This window comes from Ovis canadensis, chromosome 19 (genome assembly GCF_042477335.2).
Source record: "Ovis canadensis isolate MfBH-ARS-UI-01 breed Bighorn chromosome 19, ARS-UI_OviCan_v2, whole genome shotgun sequence".
Classification (NCBI taxonomy): domain Eukaryota; kingdom Metazoa; phylum Chordata; class Mammalia; order Artiodactyla; family Bovidae; genus Ovis; species Ovis canadensis.
In genome coordinates this window covers 46880047-46897102 of record NC_091263.1, presented here as the reverse complement: position 1 = coordinate 46897102, position 17056 = coordinate 46880047, and the positions used below count along the sequence as shown (strand labels likewise).

The window sequence follows — 17056 nt, the reverse complement described above, 5'->3', positions numbered from 1 at the left end:
ATTAAAAAAACACTAAACTGTACACTTTAAAAGGGTGAATTTTGTGGTACATGAATAAATCAAGCAATCAGTGAAAAGTAAGTACCTCCCTCAGAAAAGGGTTTATGCTACACATGGATGAATCTCAAAATCACTATGTTAAGTGCAAGAAGCCAGTCATAAAAAACCACATATTTTACAATTCCATTTATCTAAAATGTCCAGATTAGGTAAATCTATATAGACAGGAAGCAGATTAGCGGTTGCCTACGACTGAGGGCGGAGAAAGCAACGGCCACCCACTCCAATACTCTTGCCTGGAAAATCCCATGGACGGAGGAGCCTGGAAGGCTGCAGTCCATGGCATCAGGAAGAGTTGGACACGACTGAGCGACTACACTTTCACTTTTCACTTTCATGCACTGCAGAAGGAAATGGCAACCCACTCCAGTGTTCTTGCCTGGAGAATCCCAGGGACGGGGGAGCCTGGTGGGCCGCCATCTATGGGGTCGCACAGAGTCGGACACGACTGAAGCGACTTAGCAGCAGCAGCAGGACTGAGTTTGGAGGAAGGGGTGAGGGAAATAAGTGACTTCTAATGAGTACAGGGTTTCTTTTTAAGACAATGAAAATACTTCAGTTAGAATGTAGTGATGGAGGCACAACTTCATAAATACAATAAAAGCAATTGAAGTATATACTTTAAACAGGTGAGTTTTATGGTACGTGAACTACATCTTAGTAAAGTTACTACCAAAAAAAAAAAAAATAGGGTTAAAAACCACAGAACACTTTCCCTGCTGTGCCTGGGATCTTATTAACAGTCCCCTGACCAGAGATCTAATCTGGGCCCTTTGCAATGAAAGTGCTGAGTCCTAACCACTGGACTGCCAGAGAATTCCCCTAAAACACATCTAAATCCTTTTCCTGTATTTGCTAAATATTCTACAATGAGCATGCAATATTTATATCTTCAGAAAAAGGAGTTAACATTTTTCTTGATTGGACAAAATACCTACAGCACAAAACAAAGTGAAAAGAAAAACTGGAAAAAAGTAGTGTATGTGAATTTCATTGTGAAACGGAGTATATGTGGATAGAAAAAAACTAAAGGAAAATGTATCAAATCATTGACAATAGTGATTTCTGAGCTGGGAGCACTGAAAGATTTTAATTTATTCTGGGAGATGCTTTCTTTCCCTGGTTTTCTATATCAGCAAATATTGCTTTTCCGTTTCTAATTTTGAAATGCACATGTAATCATACAAGAGGCTATTCAGTAAATGAAATGTCAGTCTCTCTCTCCTCCTTGTTCCCCAGCTCCTCATTTCCAGGGTTTCCATGTGAGGTTTCTCAAGTTGTTTACTACATGACGGCATCTGGCTTAGGGTAGTGAGTGCAGGTTATAACCTAGCCTGCCTGGGCTCTGCTGGACAAGCCCTAACTCAGGACTCTGAGGAAACAGCCCTTTTTGTCTTAACCACACAAAAATGATATGTAGATGGCAGCTTTGCCCTTTTCCTTCCCCCAAAGGGGAAACCTCTACAGAGTCTAGGTTATCTAAGAAAAGACTGTATGTAGGTAGGTAAAAGTTATTCAGGAAGAATAAAGTAATAGCAGGTAAAGGCAATACAATAAAATCAGAATCCAAATATTAATACTGCAAGAGAAGCCTTTCAAGGTAGTATGGTAAAACTGGATTTAAGGGGAGGAAAACATATTTTGAACAAGCAAGTCCTAAGGAAAGAATTCTAACTGCAGTAATTGTTGGGCTGTTTTCCATATCAACAGTCCACAATTCACACACATAGTTTAAGCAGCAAATGAGATTGGTTGTATCCATTGCCAAGTGCGTTGATATTTGGTACTTCACTCATCACAGTCCCTTTGGCTTAGAAGAGCAAGCTGGTGTGTGTGTTGTCCAGTATCCACTTCGGAAAGCCTTAGGATTTTAATCTGTGGAGAAACCTGAGAGTGAGTGCCCCCATGTGAAACCGGGCACTTCTGTTTCATTCACTTTTGTGTCCTTCAGAACAGGGTGCATTGATCAAACAGAAAAGTGAAAGAAAGTGAACTCGCTCAGTCGTGTCCAACTTTTAGAGACTCCATGGACTGCAGCCTACCAGGTTCCTCCGTCCATGGGATTTTCCAGGCAAAAATACTGGAGTGGGTTACCATTTCCTTCTCCAGAAATCCTAGGGCATTTTATTAATTGGTGTTCTAACATCTCTATATTCATTCAACTTGGTCTAAAGTTTCTGCTTGAGATAAAGTGATGGTTACATCAGTAAATAATTCAAATGGCAAGATCTAATTATGACTTTCTCAAAAACCTTTTAACCACTGTTTCTGTTTCAGGTTTTGTCTTGTCATATAAAGCCATACTGGGCTTCCCTAGTGGCTCAGCAGTACAGAATCTGCTTGTAGTGCAGGAGACGCAGGAGATGTGGGCTCGATCCCTAGTTCGGGAAGATCCCCTAGGGTAGGAAATAGCAACCCACTCCAGTATTCTTGCCTAGGAAATCACATGGACAGAGGAGCCTGGCAGGCTGCAGTCCATGTGGTCACAAGAGTCAGACATGAGTTAGCGACTAAACCACCACTATTACCAACTGTAAGCTTGTGCTGGTCTTCTTTTGGGTTCCAACTCTTTTGCCTCAGCCTCTTTGTATTTGCTGTTCCTTAATTCCTGAACATTCTTTTCCACCTTAGGATTTCATCCAATAAACCCCAGATTATCTTTCAAGCCTTAGCTCAAATGTTGGTCCCCTGAAGCTGGTGTGGCTCCATCACACCAGCTTGATCCTTCTCTCTCATAATACCCATCACATTTAAAATTACCTACTTAATGCCTGATTTCACCACCTGACCATATGCTCTGTGAAATGTAAAAGCAATCCATGGCTCTACAGAAGGAGAGCCTTTTCTCATTAAAAAAAAAACAAAAAACAACTGGATGTAATTTAAGAGAGAACTTACGATGGTTTGAGAGCCAAGAATAACAAGGCTTGGAACCTACTCCCTAGGTCTGGAAGCATTTTCCAAGGAAGAAAAGGGGAGAAACACAGAGCTGGTATATTGGATTAGGGCAAATCACTGGATGAAAACCAACAACGGGGTAAAACAGTTGAGACCCAGGAAAGTGTTCAGATGGCTTAAGTGTGAGACACTTTTGCTCAGAAAGAAAGTGATCTGTAAGACCTCTGGCACTGAACCATCTTAATTTGAATTTGACCTGATTCAAATGGGTCTTGACAGTAGCTGCAGGGATTATCTAAGACATATTTGTCCTCCTAAGTGGCTTAGTTCTCTAAACCCCCTTTCAAGAGTGCTTTGGGATGCTCAGAAACTCATTCTCTTTCAACAACTTCAAGTTATGCTATGAGCAAGATAAGAAGACTTGAAGTTATTAGCCTAGTGGATTTGTTCTCTGTTTCTATTTCTAAAACAGAATACTTATGTCTGTTAACTGATTAACTATAAGAGTGGAGACAATATCAACAGTTAGAGGCATTCTTTACCTGTTTGGAATGCCATTTTCCATATACACTATTATACAATTTTAGAGAAAGTAAAGCATTAAAGTAAATAAGCTATTCAGAATAGAAATATACAAAATACAAACATTATATTTACACGTTAAAGTGCAACTACCATGATAAAGTATAACTACTGTGAACATCAGATCATGATTAAGGTGGGGAAGATTTTTCAAAAGCCCATCATCTGGACTTAAGTACAGTTGTGTGGAAAGAAATGCATCTAGATTAATTAAATTTCTTTCCACAACAATGAAAGCTTATGGAAACCTCTTTTACTATTCCATCCAAGTAAACTGTTAAACATGGTAAAGGGGAGTGGGTATGTACCATCAGGGACTAGGGGGAGGTTCCTAAAAATTTTTACCAATCAGAAATCGAATACACAATTTTTAATCTAAAAGTACACATAGAGGTACTCTTTATCATGTATCTTTGATTTTCTTTATCATGTATCTTTGACTTTCTTTCCAAAAATAAAGTAAAATGGTTCTCCCAGAAGATGTACATGTTTAGTTTGGGTTTCCCATAATCTCTTAGGACATCTCCCAATACACTGATGAGGAGAACACATTACTCCAAGTATAACAAGCACAGAGGCAGACACTGGGGGATACAATTGTTATAATCTGTACAGACTTCAGAACAGCTTTTTGCTTAAAAAAAAAAAAGTTTTTCATCAGTAAGTGATTAAACATGGCAGTCTACGTAGAAACACTGCTGGAATCTCAGAGACTCCTATTATAGTACAAGCCACATTATAGTGAATTTGTAATTTCTCATTTCTAACCAACTATTATGGTAATGAGGCTATTACCCAAAATCGATTCCATCCCAAAATGATTAGCCTAAACTAGTCAGGATAATCCCCCTCTTCTCACTGAATGATTCCCGTCCAGTCTTGGCTATTAAGACCTAAGGGAACGTCTCCTGAGGGGCCTTCTGGAAACCTTGCTGGGGAGCTGCTAGAGCCCTCTTGCTGCCATTCTGCAAATGAAGCCAATACAGAAGCTTACTTTGAGCAAGACAATTACCCAGAAGAAAACCTGGGGCTTCCAAGTATTGTGTGTATGTGCTAGAGGATGTGTCAGGATGCCTGCTTATATGTTTCCTTTTTAAAATTAAGCCAACTAATATGTGTGGCTTCTCTACTTGAGGAAATCTTTAACAATACACTCTATGTTGGACTGGAAGCTTTGTCAAGGGGAAGATGTATGATTTATATTTCTTTGTATTTCAGAGCCTAATCTAATATCCCATATATTAGTGTTGTTTAATTGCTAAGTCGTCTTTGACTCTTTTGTGACCCCAGGGACTGTAGCCTGCCAAGCTCCTCTATCTATGGGATTCTCCAGGCAAGAATACTGGAATGGGTTGCCATTTCCTTCTCCAGGGGATCTTCCAGACTAAGGGATCAAACTCGCATCTCCTGCATTGGCAGGTGGGGTCCTTACCACTGAACCACCAGGGAAGCCCATTCCATATACAGCAGGGGCTTAATTAACATATTTAGGCTAAACTGAATCAATTCTCAAGCTTATGACATACAAAGTGAATTTCTCAGTCAATCTTAGACTTCTTGGACATCTAATACCAAGGAGCAAGCCAGATAACAGACACTATGACATTAAGGTAGCTGATGCTTGTTGGTGTCAGGCACAGTTGACTTCAACATACTATTTATATCATACCTGACATACAGCACTCGAAAGGGATAAGGATATAGTGAGATACAAGTATGGAAATGGCTGGTTGAAGAACAGCTGAAGAAGATCCAAAGGGATTATTTTGTTTCACAAATGCTGGAACATCTGGATTAGAGGAAATTTAAGTATAGTATGCAGGAAGCAGGAGGAACAGTGCTGTGTGTCTGTGGAATGTACCAGAGGACACGGCAGTAGCAGACAGACGTGTAGAAAATCCAGTGGATCCTATGCGTACAGCTAAAGGGCTAGGTAAGATCCACACCACTTCATTTATGTGAACTGCTCAGATCACAGAGGTGCTTTGAGGTCTGACATGATTTCAGGGGCTTGAAATGGGCACAGACATTTCTTAGAAAAGATTGACTCCTTCATGATATTCTTAAGAAGTTGTGTTCCAGACATTGCCATAATGAATTTCACACTCATCAACCCACCCTAATGTCCAACAACTCAGAAGGATTGTCACCATCCTTATTTAAAAAGCTGGCCTAAGAAGCTGGGCGGATATGGAATCCAGAGGAAAGGGACAATGACTTATGATTATCTCTTCAAGTACATCATCATTGGGGAAACAGGTGTGGGGAAGTCATGTCTCCTGCAGTTTACAGACAAGCAGTTCCAACCACGGTCCACGACTTCACAATAGGCGTGGAGTTTGGGGCCCGTATGGTCAGCATTGATGGAAGACAAATCAAGCTGCAAATCTGGGATATGGGTAGACAAGAATCCTTCTGTTCTATCACCCATTCCTGCTACAGGGGAGCAGCTGGTGCACTGCTGGTGTGCGACATTACAAGGCGTGAAATTTTCAACCACCTGACCTCATGGTTAGAGGATACCCAGCAGCACTCTAGTTCCAACATGGTTATCGTGCTGATTGGGAAAAAGAGTGACTTAGAGTCCTGTAGGGATGTGAAGAGAGAAGAAGCAGCCTTTGCTCGGGAACATGGACTTATATTCATGGAAACTTCAACCCAAACAGCCTGCAATGTTGAGGAGGCCTTCATTAACACAGCCAAAGACATATATAGGAAAATCAGCAGGGTTTATCTGATGTCCACAGTGAGGCAAATGACATCAAGATTGGCCCCCAGCAGTGTATTTCAACCTCAGTGGGACCCAGTGCCTCCCAGCGGGGCTCTCGTGACTCGGGGGCTGACTGTGCCTGCTGCTAAACAACTGGTCTGGACTCTTTTTTTCCTTCCTGGAACAGCTTCAGATCAATAGGCTTAAAGAAAGAGGTCTTACATGTTTTGGCTGAGAAGAGCCTCTTTTCAAGGTGTGATGTTTTGCCTCTCCACTTAAAGCGAATTTGGGCCGTTATTGACCTGTCCTTCTTCAGGGACATGAGCATTCCCTATAAATTAGGGCTCTTCTCATCCTCCTGTTTTAATTTGTACAATGTAAGGATCAAAGCTGATTGTCATGGCATTTCAAAAATAAATTCTTTTATAAGCAGACACAATCTACTCCCCACCAAGAATTAGTTACAAAAGTCTAGGACATTCTGCTTGAGCCCTTGAGGTGACTGGGATCTGGCTGCCTGTTGGGCCGTAGGGCCTAAGTCTAGGGATTTCATTGAGGTTTTTCACTTGCCACTATGCAAGAATTGTTGCAGAAGGCAGTTCCTTCTACCTGAGCTGCTCAAGGATGATGAACACTTCTCCACCATCCCATTTCTAGCTTGTCTTGCTTCAGAGTAACCACAAAACTTTTGAGAGCAGTGGAGTTGCTCCTGGACCTATAGCCACTTCGTGTCATTATCTACAGAAAACATCTTTCCCTGTTTGTTTTGTTTTAGGGACCAGACCTAACATTGATAAGTCAGTGTCTTTCACCAAATAGACTCCTACAGTTTTATCCCACTCACTTCTTAAGGAGACCTATTTAGACTTTCTATCAAGCTAATCTGCTTACTGCACATAACATATGTGCTTCCACTCCTACGCCTTTGCACAGGCCCTACTGCACACTACTGTTATACTCACGGAGTCCATGTTTTTTTCCTTTGGAAAGCCTTCCTGGACTGACCTAGCGGCTTCTGAACACTTATTGACACAGTACCTTTTAGCTTGCAAATACTGTTTATTCATATGTATATTTATTTGTATTTATGTTACTTTGTAAGTATGTTTTATAGTAGCTTTGTGCGTGGAACCTGTCTCCCCACATAGGTTCTAAGCTCCCTGGGAGCAGGAACCCCTGGTATCCTTTTACTTTGTAAACTACTTCCTCCACCATTCCTTCATAGTGCCTAGTGCTACTCCTGTGATCACTGAATTTGACAAAGACTTGGAACAGGTTTAGTTTCGGCTGCAGAGGAAACAAAAAGCCTTACAGTCATCCCTTTGTAATTCCATCTCAGTCTCTTCTATCTGCTTACCCTGGATTCTATATTGCTCTTCTCCCTCTCCCGTCTCTCCCTTCCCTGGCTCTTTGCCTCCATTCCATGCAGCATACAATAAAGCGGCCTGCTTCCAAGCAATCAAATAAGTGGATACTTCTCCATTTGAAGAGCATACAATACTAGCCTAGTCAAGTCTGTCTTTGATGTACTTATCATGCAGCCTTCTGGGTCAGTTGCTATACTGATGTCTCATTTTCTTCCACAGCACTGCGGTCTTGTGAATTTCTCTCTCTCTCTTTTTTTTTTTCTTTGGTTGTCGATGAATTGTTTCATTATTAAATATATGCATGTATCCAAGCTGCTCATTAAAAAAAAAAAAAAACTGGCCTAACTGAGCAATTACTTTTATTGAGCAAGGAAGGAATTCGTGTAATAGGAAATGCAGCAGGGGATGCCACATAAGGGAGCTTTCTACCAGAGGCCCTTTACTAGCAAAGAAAACGTGTTCAGTGACAAGGATTTCAACAAGGAAGAAGAGAACATTTTCTCACTAGATAAGTGGAAGAGTAGACCCCATTCCTGCCATTACTGCTGCCCCCTGAGACTATGAGATATCAGGAACTATTCAAATACAGTCACAGGATCCTTCACAGAGAAGAGAAACAGGCTCAACAGGTTTTCCAGTGTAGAAATCTTAAATATGCATTTAACGCGATCACATGGAAAATAAAAGTGGCTTAAGGACACAGTCAGACCTTACAAGTTCATATGTACTTTATCTGTGAAATATAGCATTCTTCCTCTATTTTATACACATACACATGTGCACACTCACATATTTGCACGCACACACACTGGTCCCCCTTTGCACATTTTAATTCTACCTAGAATCAGAGACAAATCTATTCCTAAACGTATTTTTTTCTAGATCCTTTTTTAAGAAAAAGTCAAACAGGAAATAGATCAGTTCAGTTCAGTCACTCAGTCGTGTCCAACTCTTTTCGACCCATGCATTGTAGCATGCCAGGCTTCCCTGTCCATCACCAACTCCCGGAGTTCACTCAGACTCATGTCCATCGAATCGGTGATGCCATCCACCCATCTCATCTTCTGTCGTCCCTTTCTCCTCCTGCCTCAGTCTTGCCCATCATCAGGGTCTTTTTTAATGAGTCAGTTCTTCGCATCAGGTGGCCAAAGTTTCAGCTTCAGCATCAGTCCTTCCAAAGAATATGCAGGACTGATTTCCTTTAGGATTAACTGGTTTTGATCTCCAAGGGACTCGCAAGAGTCTTCTCCAACACCACAGTTCAAAAGCATTAATTCTTTGGCACTCAGCTTCCTTTATAGTCCAACTCTCACATCCATACACGACTACTGGAAAAACCATACCTTTGACTAGGTGGACCTCTGTTGGCAAAGTAATGTCTCTGCTTTTTATTTTTTATTTTTTGTAAAATAAAATTTTTTTTCCATATTTGTGGATGACATTATTGTCTATGAATAAAATCCCAAGAAAAGGATATTGGAAAAGAAGAAATAAAACCACAACAAATGGACATGAAGAACTGAAAAATGGACTTCAGCACACATCTCACAACTTATAGAAAAGTAATTCAAAATGTAATGTACTTAAATCGTAATTTACATTTATTTATTTTACAATTTTAATAGGGAAAATGTAATATAAAGAATCATTAACTCTAGCGGGGGATTGAAGTAATGGGAGACTGGCTCATAAGGAGTAAAGAGAACTCTAAAGAACACAGGAATAGCAGATATGAGCAGCAATCACCATCTCTAGGGCCAAGGTAGAGCCCACAGGGAGGGAACAAACACAGAAGAGGGCCATACCCCTAAGGCTTTGGTCCAGGCCTCCTTGCTCACTGGATGGTGGACAAGTTCTCTGAAGCTGTAGTGTCTCTGCTTTTTAATATGCTGTCTAGGTTGGTCATAGCTTTTAATTTCATGGCTGCAGTCACCATGTGCAGTGATTTTGGAGCCTCCCCAAAAATAAAGTCTGTCACTGTTTCCACTGTTTCCCCATCTATTTGCCATAAAGTGATGGGACCAGATGCCATGATCTCAGTTTTCTGAACCCCATTAACAGTATGAAAAGGAAATACATGGCATAATTATTTTTTCCCATGAGTTTTCTGCCCAATAATATAATTCTGAAAAATTAAAATTAAAAATGTATAGCCCTTCTAATCTAAAAATCTTTTTTATAGCTTTATTTTCTTTCATACAAAAGATGAAATGAATGTGATACTACATTTAAATCTGTTTATGAGTTGGAAGTATCAGATAATCACTTCTCCTACTGTATATTGATTTTTTTGTTATGAAGCATCCATTAAGCATTTCATCTTCACCACAACTATGAAACAGGTACTATTGCTACCTCCATTTTACAGATGGCAAACCTGAGGCTTAGAGAGGTTAGAAGGTGGCAGGGTAGATTCAGAGACTTGAAAAACTCACCAAAGGCCAAGAGTTAGGACGAAGCAGTGAATTTAGTATTTTGTGCTGAATAAATCTGGGTACAGAGTACATCAAGAAAGACAGAAAGCCAAGTTCATGTGAGCAGCTGGGAATGAGGACATCAACAGAGAAGGACAAGGCCTAGGGAAAGGCGAGTCCATGGTTCATAACCCCAAACTCCACAGGGATGGAACAAGGTGCAAGAGGTCTTGTTATGCCCACTCATGTCTGGAGAGGGCAGGGACCATGACTATGTGCCTAAGCAGATTTCGCTACCTGACTCTCTTCCTATCTTCAGGGCCCATCACAGTGCTCACATGGTAACAGGCAACTAAAGAAAGCTTGCCAAAGCAGGCAGGAGTGAAAGGGTTAGAAATGCAGTCCATGAGCCTAGGAGAGAAATTTGGGGTGCTAGCTTTATTTGTTAAAGCTGTTTGCTTGCAAACGACAGAAACATAATCCTGAGTTAAGCAAAACAGGATATTTATGGGCTTTTGTGATGAAACTGGGGAACAGGCAGGATAGAACACGCCTTGTGGATGCCAAGAACTTTTTCTTTCTCCTTGCCCTGGCCACTGCTTCCTTTGCGGGGTTCATTCATTCTTTTGGGTGTGCTACCTCAGCAAGGTAAAAACTACAACCAAAGGCAGGCAGCTCCAGGTACATATCATTGAAAAAGTGAAGTGAAGTGAAAGTCACTCAGTCGTGTCCAGCTCTTTGCGACCCCATGGACTAAAGAGTCCATGGAATTCTCCAGGCCAGGATACTGGAGTGGATACCCTTTCCCTTCTCCAGGGGATCTTCCCAGGGATCAAACCCAGGTTTCCCACATTGCGGGCAGATTCTTTACTAGCTGAGCCACAACGGAAGCCCATTATAGCCTATTAATCAGAGAGGAAAGGACACTCCCTGCCAGCTCCCATAGGTTAAGTCATGCAAAGGATGCTGAATGATTCTCATAAGGATTGTGGCCAGTTGTGGCCAGGGTGCAGGGAGGAGGTGTAAGTGTAGTAACTGGCTCAGCCAGAAGCAGGAGCCCTTCCACGGTCCAGGAGGGCAGGCTATCTTGATTGGCAGGCCCCTACTGAACAACTTGGTTGAAAGTGCGGAGAGAACTTTTCTTGCGGTGAAGGAAGTTCCCGTACCAGAGGAAGGAGATAATGGGCTGGCAAGCAGCAGAAACAACGTATGTTTTCTACAAAGTCTCTTGCCCAGGAGGCAAACCAACCCCCAAGCTAAGGCAGAACCATGGCTGAGCTGCAGTCCCCAAGCTCTGGAACACACCCTGACATCAAGCTTACTCCAATATCTTATTCCCCAGTCCTTCCCTCATTTGTGCCAGAAATCAAACAATCCATGGTATCTGGCTTTCTAGTGGGCTTCCTTGGTGGCTCAGTGGTAAAGAATCAACTTGCTAATGCAGGAGATGCAGGTTTGATCTCTGGGTTGGCAAGATCCCCTGGCGGAGGGCATGGCAACCCATTCTAGTATTCTTGCCTGGAAAATCCCATGGACAGAGGAGCCTGTTGGGCTGTAGTCCATGGGGATAACAAAAGAATCAGACATGACTGAGCCACTTAACAACAAAGACAAATTAGGTTTCTGGTCTGCAGAAAGGGCCTTCTAGTTCCACGACAGCCCATCCAACTGAAATTTTAATTGAACTTGGTTCCTCTTGGTGAAAGAGTACCCTAAGATATGCACCATATGAACAGTAACAGCCTTTATATTAATGTGATTTTAAATAATATTATCTTCTGTTTTTAATGTTTGCTTATACAGCACCTTGGGTATAATACTTATTAAATTCTTTATCTGTTCCAGGAAAGAGTACATTGCTTTTTTCACTCAAAGAATATCAGCAACACCACATTATTAATTTTATTGAAATCCCATAAACCTAAAAGCTTAAACCATCATTAAAAAGGTCCTCACCATTGCCATTTGGGAAGGCAAATCATACACTATTTCCAGAAGTAGGACACAAAAAATCACAAGGTGCAAATGCTAAAACCTTTTCCCAAGGTCAGCTTAATGTTTTTAAATGACCAAAGGCATGCTCACACTCTCAATGGCTCAACTTTTAAAGCCCCAAATTTGATGAACAATGGCTCTTGGAAAAGCTCGGCAGGATTCCAGTCAACACTACTGCGGTGCATAAAACTTTGCTGTCAAGATGCCAACGGTGTGAGGCTCAAAGAAACTTTCCCAGGGCGTCTGGATTCTTCCAGTGAATAGCTATCATTCCTTAGAGCTCAGATGCTCCCTAGCCAGTAGGAAGGAATAAGTCTCTCTAACCAACTGCCCCCTTAAGCCCCATTTCCTTCGTGAAATATTCGCTTTCCTTCCTGGCCTCTTCTCCAACTTCTGGAGATGAAAATAGCGAGAAACTGCTAAGCGATGCCACTTTCTCATTTGCGACTTCCCTGTCACCTTCTCAGGAGCTGGTTCCCTCAGGGTCAGTTTTGTTGCAGTAAATACGGTCTAAGGGGCAGGTCCCCACACCTGTCAATGGATACCTGTCTTTAGCCAATTCCTACCCACTGTGGTTAATGTTTGTGCTTGAGCAGGTATCTGCTCCAGCATTTGAAGAGTCTTTTAGGAACTTCCTGGAATTCGGCTTGCTTTAAGAAGATGTGGTGATAGAGATACCTCCATTTCAGTCCCTGGCAACACTGTATATGTGTTTTTACCTATTATGAATTCAACAGGAGCCTGGCTAAAAGAGAATGGATTAGCCATGGGAGAGAAAGAGCAGGAACAGTGTCAGTGATTCCACCTAGGAAGCCACTCAATGAGAATGACATTGACATGCTACTCAAGAATATTCTCAGTGGGCCTCAGTTCCTGGGTACCTCTCACAGCGCGAGCACTGCACAGTGTAATGAATCTCTTAAGGAAAAAGAAGTGGAGGCATTTTTTCATATAACATGATTCCTTATCGCAAGCTAACAACTTCATCTGGTGCTTAATCAAAGAAACAGAAAACAGTGGATTAAGTTCCAACTCTGGACTTAAAGGGAGATAGTGTGTCCGTCTCTGACATGGCAACCCAAAGGATGTGCAAGGATTATTTATAAACATGATTGTTGTCTTAGGTGATTCTCTGGACCACAGACGGAAAATAGTTTCTACTTCAATGCCAACTCTGATTGACTGGTAGTGGCAGCCTGGGCATTGCTTTGAAGAATCTGAGGCTCAGTTGGAAAGAGTGCAGTGATTGATTAGCAGTGTCTCTCAGGGCTCCAGAAACAGGGAGGGGCCACAGAAGTGTCAGCATGGACCAGGCTGTGAACGAGACTGTTTTTCCTTTACAAACATCAGGCACTTGATTTCTTTTTCTTTTTTCCCTTCCTAGAGTCCAGGCATTGGGAGGTTTTTATTCCTGGCCACATGAACAAAAAGGTGTTAGGGGTTTGTGGAGGAGTATATACTGATCTTACTGACGTAGTTCAGGAATTGTCATTGCTGTTTAGTTGCTCAGTTGTGTCCAACTCTTTGCAACCCTCTGTCCATGGGATTCTCCAGGCAAGAATACTGGAGTAGGTTGCCATTTCCTTCTCCAGGGGATCTTCCTGACCAAGAGATTGAACCCAAGTTTCTTGCATGTGGGTGGATTCTTTACCGCTTAGCCACCAGGGAAGGCCCAGATCAGGGATAGATAGCTAATATTTTTGCCTTGGCAGGACATACAGTCTCAGTTGTGCCTGTTCAACTCTGTCACTCTGGTGGGAAGCTAGCCAGAGACAATCCATGTATGAATGGTGTGGCTATGTGCCCATAAAACACAAAACAAAACAGGCCATGGCCAGTTCATACTAGATCAAGATTATAAGAGCTATGGGTAGGATATAACACAGATAAAATGGAAAGGTGAAATCAGGAGGAAGTATGTTTCAGAAAAATTTCTCTGGAAGTGGTGGAGGATCCTGCATTTCTGGGACATGAAATATTCCTTTCAATTAATAACCAGCAATGCAAACCCACCAACTTTCAGGGAGTGTCTTAGCTAACAAAGAGCATAGCTGTGAAGGAGAGGGACATGGGACATGTACATTTTGAATGGAAAATGCTGTAAAACGGAGAAATGGAATCAGGAAGGTCACGGCTCATTGCACTGGCTGGGCAGGTTAGGTCTGGGTGGGTCAGGAAACAAGACCAGCTCTCCTCAGGTGGAGGCTACCAGCATCTGGAGATACTGCGTGTATATTGGCAGAGGGCCACAGTCACTCTTAGAGCAAGGATGATGGGGTGGGCAGAGTTCAAGCAGGGAGGGGAAGAACTGGGCAGCTTGCCCACAAAGGTCCACTGAGGACAGAAGTTCAGAGTGTGTTTATACAGACAGAGGCTAGTGAAAGGCTTAGGTTTGAAGTTAGATTCTACCCAATGTGGGGGGAAAAATCCTAGTTCTGCTCTATCTGCTCTACAGCCTTGGAGGAATTATTTACTCTGATTTGTCTTCTGTTAAATAGAGAGATGGTTAGATAGCATCACTGACTCAATGGACATAAGTCTGAGCAAACTCCAGGAGTTAATGAAGGACAGGGAAGCCTGGCATGCTTAAGTCTATGGGGTCGCAAAGAGTCGGATACAACTCAGCACCTAAATTAACAACAAAATGGTGAGAATATCACCTCCTTTCCAAGGTTATTAATAAGAAACACATATGCAGCATCTTTAGAAACAGTCCCTGGCTCTTCCTGGGGTTTGGGTAGTGTCTAGTCTTCTACCTCGCTTCATGGATCACTGCCTTGTAGTGGCAAAGGGGTTTGTATAACTCAACGAAGCTATGAGTCATGCTGTGCAGGGCCACCCAAGATGGATGGGTCATAGCAGAGAGTTCTGACAAAATGTGATCCACTGGAGAAGGAAATGGCAAACTACTTCAGTATAATGGCCATGAGAACCTCATAAACTGTATAAAAGGCCAAAAAGATATGACACTAAAAGATGAGTCCCTCAGGTTTCAAGGTGTCCAATATGCTACTGCAGAAGAGAGGAGGAGAATTACCAATAGTCCCAGAATGTATGAAGTGGCTGGGCCAAAGTGGATACGACAGTCAGTTGTGGATGTGTCTGCGGATAAAAGTAAAATCTGATGCCACAAAGAACAGTATTGTCCAGGAACCTGGAATATTAGACCCATGAATCAAGGAAAATTGGACATGGTTAAGGAGGAGATGGTAAGAATAAACATCAACATCCTAGGAATCGGAGAACTAACATGGGTGAGAATTGACGAATTTAATTCAGATGATCATTATATCTACTATTGTGGGCAAGGATCCCATAGAAGAAACGGAGTAGCCTTCAAAATCAACAAAACAGTCTGAAATATAGTAATTGGATGCAACCTCAAAAATGACAGAATGATCTCAATTCCTTTTCAAGGCAAGACATTCAACAACACAACAATTCAAGTCTATGCCCCTATTACCAGTGCCAAAGAAGCTTAAGTTGATCAGTTCTATGAAGACCGACAACACCTAAAAGAAATGTTCTAGTCATCACTGGGGATTGGAATGCAGAAGTAGGAAGTCAAGATGTACCTGGAGTAACAGGCAAGTGTGGCCTTGGAGAACAAAGTGAAGCAGGGCAAAGATTAACTCAATTTTGCCAAGAAAACATGCTAGTCATAGCAAACACCCTCTTCCAACAACACAAGAGACAACTATACACATGGACATCACTAGATGGTCAATATTGAAATCAGATTGATGATATTCTTTGGTGCCAAAGATGGAGAAGCTGTATACAGTCAGCGAAAATAAGACCTGAACCTGACTGTGGCTCAGATCATCAGCTTCTCATGACAAAATTCAGCCTAAACTATAGAAAACTAGGAAAAACAATAGGCCAGGAAGATATGACTTAAATCAAATCCCATGTGAATTTGCAGTAGAGGTAACAAATAGATTCAAGGGACTAGATTTAGTTAATGAGTTGCCTGAAGAATTATGGACAGTGGTCTGTAATACTGTACAGGAGGCGGTGAACAAAACTATCCCCCCAAAAAGAAAAGCAGGAAGGCAAAGTGGTCATCTGAGGAGGCTTTACAAATAGCAGAAGAATGAATAGAAGCAAAAAGCAAGGGAGAGAGCGAAAGGTACATCCAATTAAACACAGAGTCCCCAAAAACAGCTAGAAGAGACAAGAAGTCTTTCTTAAATGAACAATGCTTAATAATAGAAGGAAACAACAAAAGGGAAAGACTAGAGATCTCGTCAGGAAATCTGGAAACATCAAGCGAGCATTTCACCCAAAGATGGGCACAATAAAGGATAAAAATGGTAGAGACCTAGTAAACACTGAAGAGATCAAGAAGAGATGGAAAGAATACATGGAAGAACTGTATAAAAAAGATCTTCATGAATTGGATTACTACAATGGTGTGGTTAGTCACCCAAAGCCAGATATTCTGGAGTGCAAAGTCAAGTGGGCCTTAAGAAGCACTGCTGTTAATAAAGCTAGTGGATGTGATGAAATTTCAGCAGAACTATTCAAAATCCTAAAGGACGATGCCATCAAGGTTTTGCATTCATTATGTCAGCAAATCTGGAAGACCCAGCAGTGGCCACAGGACTGGAAAAGGTCAATCCTCATCGCAACTCCCAAGAAGGGTAGTACCAAAGAACGTGCTAACCATCAGACAGTTGCACTAATCTCCCATGCTAGTAAGGTCATGCTTAAAATCTTGCATGCTAGGCTTTAGCATTTTGCAAACCAAGAACTTCCAGGTGTCCAAGTTGGGTTTAGAAAAGGAAAAGGAACTAGAGATCAAATTGCCAACATTCCCTGGATTATAGAGAAAGCAAGGGAATTTCAGAAAAACATCAATCTTTTGTTTCATCGACTACGATAAAGCCTTTGACTGTGTGGATCATGACGAACTGTGGAAAGCTCTTAGCGAGATGGGAATACCAGACCATCATACCTGTTTCCTGAGAAACCTGTATGTGGGTCAAGAAACAACAGTTGGAATCCCATTTGGAACAACTGACTGG

General features: G+C 41.8%; 1 protein-coding gene and 1 pseudogene across 4 annotated transcripts in view; one reads left to right on the top strand and one right to left on the bottom strand.

The window, feature by feature from the left end:
- Positions 1-17056, bottom strand: part of FRMD4B (FERM domain containing 4B) — a 375185-nt gene that overhangs the window by 211912 nt on the left and 146217 nt on the right. The gene's annotated exons all lie outside the window — the stretch shown is intronic.
- LOC138424556 (ras-related protein Rab-2B-like) lies at positions 5754-6399 on the top strand (annotated as a pseudogene).